A 12,739-nucleotide genomic window follows, 5' to 3' on the forward strand; every position below is an offset into this window, starting at 1 on the left:
TTCCCCCACTCTTTATCTGTGCCAAAATCCAAACGTAGATTCCACGAACAAAGCTTCTTTCTTAGAACTGCACCCCTGTGGAACTCTGTTCCGTCTGCCTGCTTCACACCTGACTACAACCTGGATGTGTTCAAGTCCAACGTAAACAAATTCCTGATGAACCGCCCTCTTAAGTAGACACTTTTATTAAATATCCACACTAACGTACTGCACATGCAATAACCCTTATCCCTGAGTGGCGTCCGGGCTTTGATAAGTGGTGAGCACCTTGTAAAAAAAAAAATGTTCAAATAATGAGTAATTTCATTTATTTAAAAAAATTTAGTGCTTAAAAAAGAAAAATGAAAACATTTTTCGGATAATTAATACCTGTATTCTTTTCAGAATTTCAATTTTCTAAAGAAATTGTTCATCATTAAAAAAAAAAAAGAAAAGAAATTCGCACAATTTTTACATAATGATTCTTTTTTTTATTACATTTCCAAATATCTCAAATAGAATGGTTTAATTTATTTCTAAATGCAACAAAAATATCTCCAACTCGCTGTTTTCATTTATTTCTAGATTGTAACCGTAAGAAAGTTTTTTTTTCTTTAAAAATCCATTGTCTCCACTTGCCCAAAATGCTAAAAAGCAGACGTGCGAGAAAAAAATAATTTCTAATACCGCTATATTTAAAATTGTTGCATTGAAAGAAAAAGTAAAAATAGCATTTCCAATATGAGATCACATAAATACTATCAGTACGATGGCGTTATTTAAGTCTACTTTACTATGGGCAGCTTTAACACGGCAAATGGCTTTAACGAATCAAAATGAATTCCTTTTTTGTAATTATTTAAAATATTAAAATATTACTGACATAATGACTTATATGTTAAAACCTTTTAAAAATACATATTTTATTGAGATATTTTTGTTTCATTTTATTTTTGTTTTATAAAACGAAGACAATCAATTTTAACACACAAATTTCGTTTTCTTCAATTCTTACATATTTCAGTCATTTTATGGACAAAAAAAAAACGATAATTGCCCCGTAGCTAATAAAAAACCTTGATTCCATTAAAGCAACTGACTCTGACGGCATTCCAATTAGAATGCTGAAAAAGCTTCAACCAGAACTTGCTCCCATACTTACAAAGCTATTTAAGCGTGGTCTTAAGGAGAATTGCTTCCCAACATCCTGGAAAACCTCATCAGTATGCTCTGTATTTAACAATTCAGGCGATCGATCATTTTCCTCTCAGTACAGACCAATAAGTCTCCTGTGCGTTATGAATAAGTTGCTGGAAGCTGTGTTAAAAAGATAAGTAGTTAACCACCTTAGCAAAAATAACCTTCTTAGAGACATGCAATATGGTTTCCGTTGTACCTGATCTACAGCAGATGTGCTGACGGTTATATCTCATAGGATTAGCGAATCTCTCGACGGTAGCTTCCTTTTTAGGGAAATTGCTCTTGATAGTGTATGGCATAAAGGTCTACTTCTACGGTATAGCTGGAAATGCCTCCTCAATTATTAAATCATTTCTCTCTGATAAGTTCATAAGAGTAGTGGTTGATGGGCAGAAATTAGAAGCTCACAGTATTAAGGCTGGAGTCCCTCAGGGGTCCATGCTGGGACCAACTCTCTTCCTGATCTACATTAATGATCTTCCAATTCACATCCTAAGATCATTCATAGACATTTATGCTGACGACACCACCATCTATGACAACAATTCAAAGACTATGAACGACCACGTTCTCTCTGATTCTCTTTCTTCTGATCTTGAGCTAGCTGATTTTTCAATTTCCACGACAGTGCTCAACTTTAAGAATTTTAAACGGGCAACAATAATAAATTATAAATAATTATTTTATACCTACATATACTAGTGTCTCATGCTTACGCAATCATCAGTACAGGAGATGACCGTTGAAGGATTAGAAATCTGCCGCTAAGCCATCTTTGACTCTATACTTTGGTGCCACTGTTCACTGCTACGAAAATGAGGGGGACAAAGAAATATGACATTTAGCACAAAGAAAGCGAAATTTGCAATAAAAACAAAGTTGTATATGCAAAAGTTCAACAGTTGCAGTTACATGCTTAATGTAACCGTCGGTGGCGGAGACGACCATCTCAAGGTGGGTGGGGAATGAGTCAGATGAATTTAGTCATCGTGTTCTTGTTTATACGGCAGACGTCTCCACAACGGCAGCCTTCAGAAAGTCGTGCTTTTTGGTCTTAGCCTCAATCAGGCCCGAGAGGAAATAGTCATTAAGGTTGCAATCGAATGAAGAGGGGTCCTGCTAGAAGACATAGGGTAGTTCGCTAGAAATCTTGTCCATCCATGGCTTCACCACGCTCCTCGACACTTGCTGATATTTCGTTTACTTTTTGTCAAGTGTCGGATTTTGGTACAACACACACACACACACACACATACATATAATTAGATATATAGAAAATGATATTACAAGTTGATGGATAATGAAAAAAAAATATTTATATAGTCATCAAGGTTTTGTTTTAATTCCAGGACTTTCTCAAGATTATAATTTGAAGAAATTACATGCAAGTACAATATCTGAAAATATATAGTGCGTTTGTGAAGTGATTATAATGTTTTTTTCTTCCAACGAAAGATAGTCGTTAGAATTTAAAAAAAAAATGCGGTAGGTAATTGTGCATAAAATCAGACACGAAGTTTCAAACATGACGGCAAGTCTGTCAATTGAGGTATGGAAGCTCAAAATGGATACAATAGTCCCGCTTACTTATATATTTGCGCAAAATATCAAGATTTTCTTTTTGTTAATATATTTACGTTTTTTTTTAAAACGTTTTTTTCAAAGAACATTTTTTTAAAAAAACGTTTTTTTTAAAACGGTGTTTTTTAAAAAACGTTGTTTTTAAAAAAAACTTTTTTTTTTAATTTAAACCTATTACGATCGTCGCAAATTAAAAAAAAAAATTATTGCTATAGTTTACTATATTTTACGTTTTTGTTTACTCTCTTATAATAAAAAATATATAAAAATAGGTAAACTTTTTCTCAATTGATTTTGCATTTTTAATCGCATAAAAATATCTAAACAGTTTAACAAAATAAACATAGTTATTTGAAAAAGTTATGCGACTAAAAAACACAAAATCAATTGATTAAGAATGTTTACGTATTTTTACATATTTTATGTAAGTTTTTTTTAATTGGCGATGATTGTAATAAACTACACAGGTTTACATAAAGTGTATGGTAAATAAAGTATGCTTAAATATAGTACATTAAAAAAAGAAAACGTAACTATATTAAAAAAAAAAACGTAACTATGTTATAACAAATATACTAGCAAAAATATCTTTGAAGAATAGCGAAAGTATTGTATCCATTTTGTGCTTCCATAACTCAATTGACAGAACAGCCGCTATGTTTGAAAATTAGGGTCTGGTTTTATGCACTTTTATCATGCGGTACATTTACGACGTGAAAAGAATGTTTTTGTTATTATTTTGAAAGAAACTGACCCGTTAGAATTCAAAATGGGCGATGTGCTTGTGACATGGAATGCGTGTTTTTGTGTTTTTTTTTTATGTTGATGCTATATACATAGTTTTGTTGGAAAATAACTAGCCTGGATCTAAATTCAAGTTTTGTTCAGTTAGTGTATAAGTTTTCTTTATTATAGACTACTATAGTATATAGATATACTGTAGACGCCGTTACGTTGTTTGATTGTGTTAGAATTTATAACGTTTGCTGATTCAAGAAGTTTCGTCAATATTTATTTAAATTGAATTTAATGAGTCGATTTTATTTAAACCTCATCTTTTAAATTGTATTTTACTAGTCTTTAATTATTTTATATTTCATATGGATAAACATGAATTTTATTATATATCAGCAGGGCTACTCGACGTTGCCCGAGGGAAAGATCTAACCTTTTTCTTATTAAAATCTTCCATCTCTTTATCACGTTCTATTTGTTTCTCTATCCCCCTCTTCCCGCTCCTCTTTTTCATCTACATAACCCATTCCTCTCGAGCTGAACACACACACACACACACACACACACACACACACACACACACACACACACACACACACACACACACACACACACACACACAATTCTGTATTTTGTATGATAGATTCTCTTCGATTAGAATATTTGCTGATTAACGCATATAAATTGTAGAAGCCGATAAATGTGTTGGGTGTAAATAACGTAGCAAAGGAAATAAATTATTAGCACAGTTAGTCGGTTTAAGCATTGAGCATTGATAAAACTTGTAGGGAAGTAATAATGGAAGTTCCTTCACTGACATTATGTCAATGTGTAAGAAAAATCTATACTCCCATGAATTTGTTTTGAATTTATATATTGGTATTCAAGACATCCTAACTGTAATCTCTGAACGTATATACCATTCACTGGACAAAGCGGGGGAGGGCAGAGCAGTAGCTCTAGATATATTTAAGGCTTTGGACAGGGTATGGCATGAGGGTCTCCTCAGGAAAATTAGATCATACGGTATCACTTGTAGAATAGTTAACATAATTAAATCCTTCTTAGATAAGAGAAAAATCCAGGTTGTCCTCGACGGTCGTACATCTAAACAGTGTGATATAAATGCGGGAGTGCCCCAAGGGTCTATCCTTGGACCTCTATTGTTCCTAATATTCATAAATGACCTCCCCGACAAAATTGCCTCTGAGATGGTTATATATGCTGATGACACCACACTCTATAATAGGCACGACAGGAAAACAAATGAACACATATCTAAAGAAATGGCAGAAACACTAGAGGATGGCCTCCCATTTGTAGTGGAATGCGGACAAAAATGAATGGTCACGTTCAATGCCGCCAAGACTAAACTTGTTTCCTTCAATAATTACAAGAAACCTTCTCTACCACCAATAGCAATGGTTTATCTAAGAGTACATCTTTCAAACTCCGTGGCCTAACGCTCACATGAAACATGAGTTGAAACAATTATATTGAAAGCATTGCCAGGGCCGCTGCGAAGAAGGTAGGCTCTCTCCACCGTGCTAGAAAACTACTAACACCCGAAGGTATCCTGTACCCCTATAAGGCCACCATTCCCCCATGTATGGAGTATTGTCATATTTGGGCTGGTGCATCTGTCACTAGTCTCTTGCTCCTAGACAAGGTTCAAAAGAGAGTCACTGAACCGGCATCTAAGCTTCAGCCTCTGTCCAATCGGCGAAATGTTGCATCCCTCTGCCTGTTCTACAAGTATTTTAATGGTGAATGCTCTGAAGAACTGCAAGCACTTGTGCCCTCACGACGTAAACACCCTCGACAAACCCGACAGGCAGCTAAATCCCACCCCCATACAGTAGAGATCCCTATATGTAAAATATATTTCTACTCCAGTAGTTTCTTCCCCAGAACCGGTAGACTTTGGAATTCCATTCCAGGTCCCTGCTTCCCCAACTGTACTGACGTGCAGAAGTTCAAGTGTAACGTGAACCGACATCTTGCTGCCTAAATACCAACATAGTACCCCAGTAGTTGTTGCCCCTGATAGTATCCCTCTACAGCAAAGTGGCAATGTGCCTTGTTTGGAGTGAAAATGTAAAAAAGCAAAAAAAAAAAAAAAAAAAAAAAACAAACTGGTATCATCCTTGCTAATCGCCATCCTATTCAACATATGTGTGTAAGGCATGTCACTATTCGTTTATTTCGTTTTTTAATCTAACATAAGTTACGATGTTTATCCACTTTTAATTCAGACATTTGGATTTAATATTTCCGCTAATTTGGATACCAGGTGGGTGACCTTTTGGGAAGGCTAGGCACTGTATGTACCGCGCCGAGTCGTAGAAATTTCCAGGTTGGTATCTGAGGACGCGTTTAACTCACTGGGGAAGATGCACCCCTGAATTAAGGGGGAAAGCAACAGGAAACTACCGTCTTTACTTGTCTTCCCGAAATTATCATAGCTCTTCAATTTGGAGAGACGTGGTTGTCGACGCTGTTAAAACAGCAGGGCTGCTGCTGCTGCTGATGATGTTGAATTTCGATAACACTAGAAATCTCTCGTCATCGTTTCGCTTTTGCAAAAATTTTCTTTCGTTTTAAAACATTTTTTATTAGATGAATCTGGGGTATTTGGTCTGATACTTGGCTTAGTAATGTTATGTTATTCGGTTTTAATTATGAACCTTTATCGTAACTTTTATTTTGCTCCGCATTACAGTGTTATAAAGCAGTAATTTATTTAATAAAACCTGATTCAAATATTTAGAAAATTAAAGACAACATTTACTTTGTTAAACGTAGACGTAGATAAAACGTTGACAAATTCCGAGCTCCAAAACTCTCGATCGGCCATTGTAGATCGGTTTCCTCTTCAATGGTTTCATTAGGTGTGGCATACGAACGACCAGGTTTTCTTGCGCTAAGAGTTTTCCTGCAGGCTCATCGAAACGGGTTATATGTCTTGCATCATCATCATCATCATCATCATCATCATCATCATCGTATGAATCACAAAATTCTATTGTTGGCATTGGTTTCCCAGATATTTTTGTAGTCGGAATTCTTTCTAGAAAGACATCGGGTACTTACGGAAGGGACCGCGAAAAGGGGGTCAATATCCTAAGTGAAAATGATTTTTATGGAACGAACTGGATTCGAACTTGGAAAACGTAGATGGTTAGTTCGTGTCGTTAACCACTTGACCACCAGCATCTTCCGTATGTCCTGAAAAGGCTAGTCGTTTCCTTCCGACAATTGCTGATACACGAAGCAATGATGTGTACAGTGATTTGCTCATGAGATGATTTTTTTAGGTGATGTTGAAGTAACTTGTAACATTCTGTTATACGCACCATCTCGCCGATTTCTACACGCCACGATTCCGATGCGCACAGAAGGATTGTCTATATACAAGAAAAGGTTGATCGAAAAAGATTGATTGGAAAAATGCTGATTGCGTCTTTCAACTTGAATCGCTAAAGTCAAGGCTTTCGCTTTTGGCAGAAGTAGATAGAAATGTGTAATGCTTTAATTGAAGCCATTATATATAAAATTGATTTTATAAAATCAACAGTACGTTCTCTACAATGCAATATAGATTACAATGTATTGTGGACTAATTCACTACGAGGAGGCGTGTGAAGCTTCCTCCCGGTTCACCACGACGGGTCTCCAACTAAAGCAGGCAATCAATTGATTAGATTGAATAATGGTCGATTTCGATGACAATAAAAATATCAATTCGTTGATTATTATTCATCCCGAGCAGCGTCGAGTAACCCTGTTACTTATTTTATAAAAATATCATTGATTTTCTATGTAAAACATTTACAAAAAATTGTCAAATTTTGACGTTTTTACTAGTTGTTAATCATGTTTTACTCTTGTAATTATTTTCATATAATAATTTTTATTAGTTTGCTCCAGTTTAATTTTAAGTAATATTCACTATACTATTCATAAAATTCTAAATGTTTATATATATATATATATATATATATATATATATATATATATATATATATATATATATATATATATATATATATATATATATATATATATATATATATATATATATCAATAAAACTTTCGAACGGATGCACTGAATTGAAAAATTATTTTTTTTCCTGAAAGACGTGAGTCCCTACAGTGTCCTTATCTATATATGATTCGTAACGAACAACGCCGAGTCACACAAAAAGCCCCTAAATAAGGTTTTTTTTTTGGCTGTTTCATTTTTCTCGAAAAAGTTACCTGCCCATGTCAACGGAATTTAGCACTGTCTGTATACAGTCGCGGTAACATCTTACGGCATACGGACAGAGCTTGTGGCGCAATGGGTAACGCGTCTGACTACGGATGAGAAGACTCCAGGTTCGAATCCTGGCAAGTTCGTAATAATTTTAACCATCATTTTATCCAACGTTTACTTATTATCCTTAGCTTTAATTATGGTATTTTTGTTTTTTACAATGATTTTGTTTTGTGCATATGGGAATTTCCTATACTCCGAGTTCACAGGGTAAACGTTGATGGTAAGACGATGTTGAGTGTACTTGATGTTGAGTGTATTCGATGTTGTGTTTGACTTTGCGTTGTGTGTGCCGACGCGGCGCAACCGCTTGTATGAAATAAAATTTTATCACATAAAACTTTGGCTTAAAAAGATTATAAACTTGTTAAAAATATTTAGTCCATAAAAAATAAAAGCTCAGCATAAGCAAATTTATTTGGAAATTACATGTTTTGTGATTTTCCATTAATCTTTGATTGTTTTAGTTTGTTATTCTGTTATTTTTAAGGCTAGTTCCAAACGTAAAACCACCTATTTTTTAACTAAAAAACTAAAATGTTGAAGAGCTACGAAGGTGGGAGTGGTATCATTAAAGCGAGCGACGTTTTGTACTCTAGAATTTCTTTGTTTGCATAGTCACCACTATTTTCAATGCACTTCTGCCTATTTTCATGCCATAGTCGTAAAAATACGAAGCGCACTTTGTCTGACACATTTATGTCGCCACTCTGAAATCGACGAACCCATCTTCGAACTGTGCTGATATCATAACGTCCAACAGGCGCTGGTGAATGTTGATCCGTTCAATTTTTTCTGCATGGACGAGTTCAGTGACGCATCCCTGGTTTTGACGCACGTCCATGACGGGGGGCTGTTTTCTTAGAGTTTTATACCGTCAATATCTGCAACAGAGAGATAAAGACTTTCAGGTCACGAATGTATCAGTTCAGTTATCATAACAATGCAATGTGTAATTCCCTCTGATTCATAATGAGACATTACTTTTGGAACGTCCATCGTACTGTTTTTGTCGACGGGTCGGCATAATTTGATCTCGGAACAATTCATTTTTAAATGAGTGAATTTAGTCGAGATTGTTTACCTTAAAGACATCACCAATGCTGGACGATCTCATGTTTTTATGCATGTGTAAAAAGTGATAACGTACATACTTCAGATGCATTAGCGTATTATTATATAGATGTTTGAGAAATGTAACGTGATTTCGATTAGAAACAGACACGATATCTCTAGTATAGTAAGATTATTCGTAGTTATGTAAGATCACAAAAAAAAGAGAAGAAAATCGAGGAAGAAGATTGACAGAGAGGAAAAAAATAATCATAACTATTCAAAAATTTTATGAAATATAAAAATTCCGGAATGAATACAAAAAAAAAAACACCAATAAAAAAGCACAGGCAAAAATAAAATACAAAAATGAAAATTACTGTTTGACATTGGGGCGTGTTTACTGTATTTAAAAGCAATGACAGATAACGAAAAAAAATAAAGAATAAAATTACAATATCCTTACCCCTCTCTCGTTTGCACACGTACCTTCGCTTAATCACTGGCTGACCCTACCCATACTTGCTTCATACTTCCCACTCTAACTCGCACCTGTTCTCGATACGTGATCATGTTGCTTATCGACAAATGGAATGTTGGTACAACCATTGAAGCGGGACTTCAACAAGACCAACTGCATTCGTTCACGCAAACATATACACACACATACAAGACCACAGAAACACACGCACAGACATATGCACAAATACACACACGCTCGCGTGTGCAGTCATTCGCATAAAAATACACGCACTACTAATTAACCCACTAAAACTAACATACTAAAACACGCACACACACGCAACCAATTAACAAATTGAAACACACAAGCGCAAAAACATACACTGGACACAAGGACACACACTACGATCATACATTACGACCATGTAACCCCTACAGTCACCTAACTTGAAAATGCTGCTGTCAAACCTAACATAGTCATATAGAAAAAGTCAGAGAGGGAGAGGCAACCTTGGTTGAAGTGAGTGTCCCTAATGATGGAGGTCTGAACAGAGCTGAAAGGGAGAAACGGACCAAATATCAAGGTCTCATGTATGATATGAAAAGAAACTGGAATCTTAGAGAGATATCAATCATACCAGTTATTATAGGTGCTACAGGGCTTATGAAGAAGAACTTGAAGTCCTACCTAACTAATATTCCTTGTGAACCAAGTGCAAAAGAGATCAAGACAATTGCACTTAATGGAACAGTGAGGATACTAAAAAGAGCTCTCGGTTGGTTTCAATAAAAAGCAGGGGAATGTTGGCAGCTGGTTTGGCTGCCCCATAACCAACGTTACAATCTTCAGAAAAAAGAAAGATAGAAACCATATACTTGTGAAGTATGTGGTTCTGCTTTTACACAAATAAATGATACTGGATTAAACTGAGTTGAGAGGGAAAACGATAACGAAACACCAACGTCTTATGCACCACACGAAAATAAACTGGAATCTTGGGAAAATCTCCATCATTACAGTAATTATAGGAGTAACCAGATCTACGAAAATAATTTAAATGCAAATATATCCAGTGAACCAAGTGTAAGAGAAATACAAACAATTGCATTTAAAAGGAATCTTAAAAATAACTTTTAACCATTATTTCATTACCACATCTTTACCATTATCTCAATACCACCTCTTAACCATTGATTCTTGTCTCTGATGTATCGTTATTTTCATGGAAAGTGTTCGATTGAGCTTCAGTCTATGGTTCCCCCTCGCCAAACTTTCACAAGAAACACTCGTCTAGCTGAAAACACTTATTAATAATTACTTCCACTCTTTATGTGCCTAAACCTAAACGTAGATTCCATGAGCAAAGCTTCTTTCTTAGAACTGCGCGCCTGTGGAATTGTCTTCCGTTTTCCTGCTTTCCGGCTGACTACAATATGGTTGTGTTCAAGTCTAACGTAAATAAGTTCTTGATGAGCCGTTCCATATAAGTTATCAAATTTACCGAATTTTCATTGCTAACGGTTACTATATTGTCCAATTTCTACTGTACACTCTTTAACCCTTATCCTTGAGTGGCCTCTTGGCCTTGATAATGTGGTGATGCATGTGTAAAAAAGAAAGTTCGAATAACACTTATAAAGCCATTGCTTTACTTGAACAGTAGGTACCTTCAAACTATTGTGTACTACGTCATCATTCTAAACAAAAAACACAACGTCATCAGTTCGTGTGTTTATTGTAATTTCTATGGAAGAGCATTAGCACTATAAAATTTATTTGCAAATAACGTTATTTTACTATCGTTATTAGAACGGTAAAATAAGTGCATAAGTTCACAAAAAAGTAATTTCTCATATATTACGAAAAACAAGTAGTCCGTGTTAATGCTTTGAACATATAAGAAAAAAGCTCGCAAAGAATTCAAAATTCATACATTAAACGATAAATTTATGAGAAATTTCTGAATAGATAAAATATACAATAAAAAAAATGAACAATAAAAATGTATAAAAAATAATATAAGACTTACCTTTTGTAAAGCAAATAGATTTTTAATAATGAACTAAACAGACGATAAAATTAATTTTAACCTGTTCTGTTGATACATGTATCTACAAATGCTTGTCTTTACAGGCTTCCGTATATTTGTGAAAAAAGGCGCAAATTTTGATTTCAACCTCTGTCATTTAAAATAATCAAATCGAAACAATTTTTTTTGGGGTCGATTTTTCTTTTGCAATTTTTATTATCTCAAGAGTCATATATATTATATGAAGATATTTTTTAATATTGGAAACCTGTTAAATAAAAAAAATCGGTTTAAACTTCATATCGCGTAATAGTTGAATTTAATATCATTTAAAGCTTTTTAAAAAATAATTATTTTTTAGAATTCGTTTTTTTTTTGTTGTAATTCAAATAATTATGTTACCGAGAAAAAAAAAATCAAGAAAAATTGTTAATTTTATTTTTTTAACATAATATTAATGATTTTATGTCAAATTTTATTTGCAACTTTGAGGTAAGTGAAAAAAATGATGGGATTTTATATATATATAAATATAACTATTTTTTATTTATTTGATCTTTCCAGCTTTAAAAAATGTTGAAATTTTTATCGATCTACATTTATTTTTTTCAGTTTTCGTAACATGAAATACGGGGTGGGGGGTAGAACACCTAAAATGTCCTCTAATATATTTAACGAAACCTACCTTGGACATGGATCTAACTTAATAACTCGATTTGAGCCCCAAACAATAAATGTTAAGAGGGGCATTATAAGGGTCAAAGTTAAAAAAATTGACCTTTTTTTTTTTTTTTTGCTCAGCATACACCTCCAAATACCCATGCTAGTATATCTATAAAAGTGAACGTATCTGTGTGTCTGTGTGTTTGTGTACATTTCCTTAAGCAATAACTCTGTCAATTTTTAGTCTACTGACTCGAAATTTGATATACAGGCTACTGAGATTTGGGAAAATATATGTGATCGGTTTTCGGCCAGAAATTTGGCTGTTAAGGGGTCAAAGTTCAATGATTTGACCTGTGAGAACTCTACATAAATCCCTCCGACAATTCGGAGTCTAAACACTTGCAATTTTAGATATAGGTTCCTTGGACATGGATCTAACTTTATAAGTTGATTTGAGCCCAAAACAATAAATTTTAAGGGGTCATAATAGGGGTCAAAGTTTTTAAAAAATTTACCTCTGCGGTCTCTACCAAATTACTCAGACAATTTCTGGTCTAAACATTTGAAATTTTACATAAAGAGTATTCAGACATAGGACATGCTTTTTAATCGTTTTGGGTCGAAAATTTTTAGTTACCAATATATAAATGTATGTATGTATGTTTGCATGTCTGCCTAAAACATTCGACAGAGGCGACAGATTTTACCAAGATCA

General features: G+C 34.3%; 1 non-coding gene across 1 annotated transcript; it reads left to right on the forward strand.

Moving 5' to 3' along the window:
• Positions 1-7,823: 7,823 nt before the first annotated feature.
• Positions 7,824-7,896, forward strand: Trnar-acg (transfer RNA arginine (anticodon ACG)). The gene has a single exon. It is a non-coding gene; the product is annotated as a tRNA-Arg (tRNA).
• Positions 7,897-12,739: the final 4,843 nt, after the last annotated feature.

The sequence above is a fragment of the Euprymna scolopes genome, chromosome 13, assembly GCF_053919585.1.
Source record: "Euprymna scolopes isolate OS-2025 chromosome 13, ASM5391958v1, whole genome shotgun sequence".
In the NCBI taxonomy this organism is placed as follows: domain Eukaryota; kingdom Metazoa; phylum Mollusca; class Cephalopoda; order Sepiida; family Sepiolidae; genus Euprymna; species Euprymna scolopes.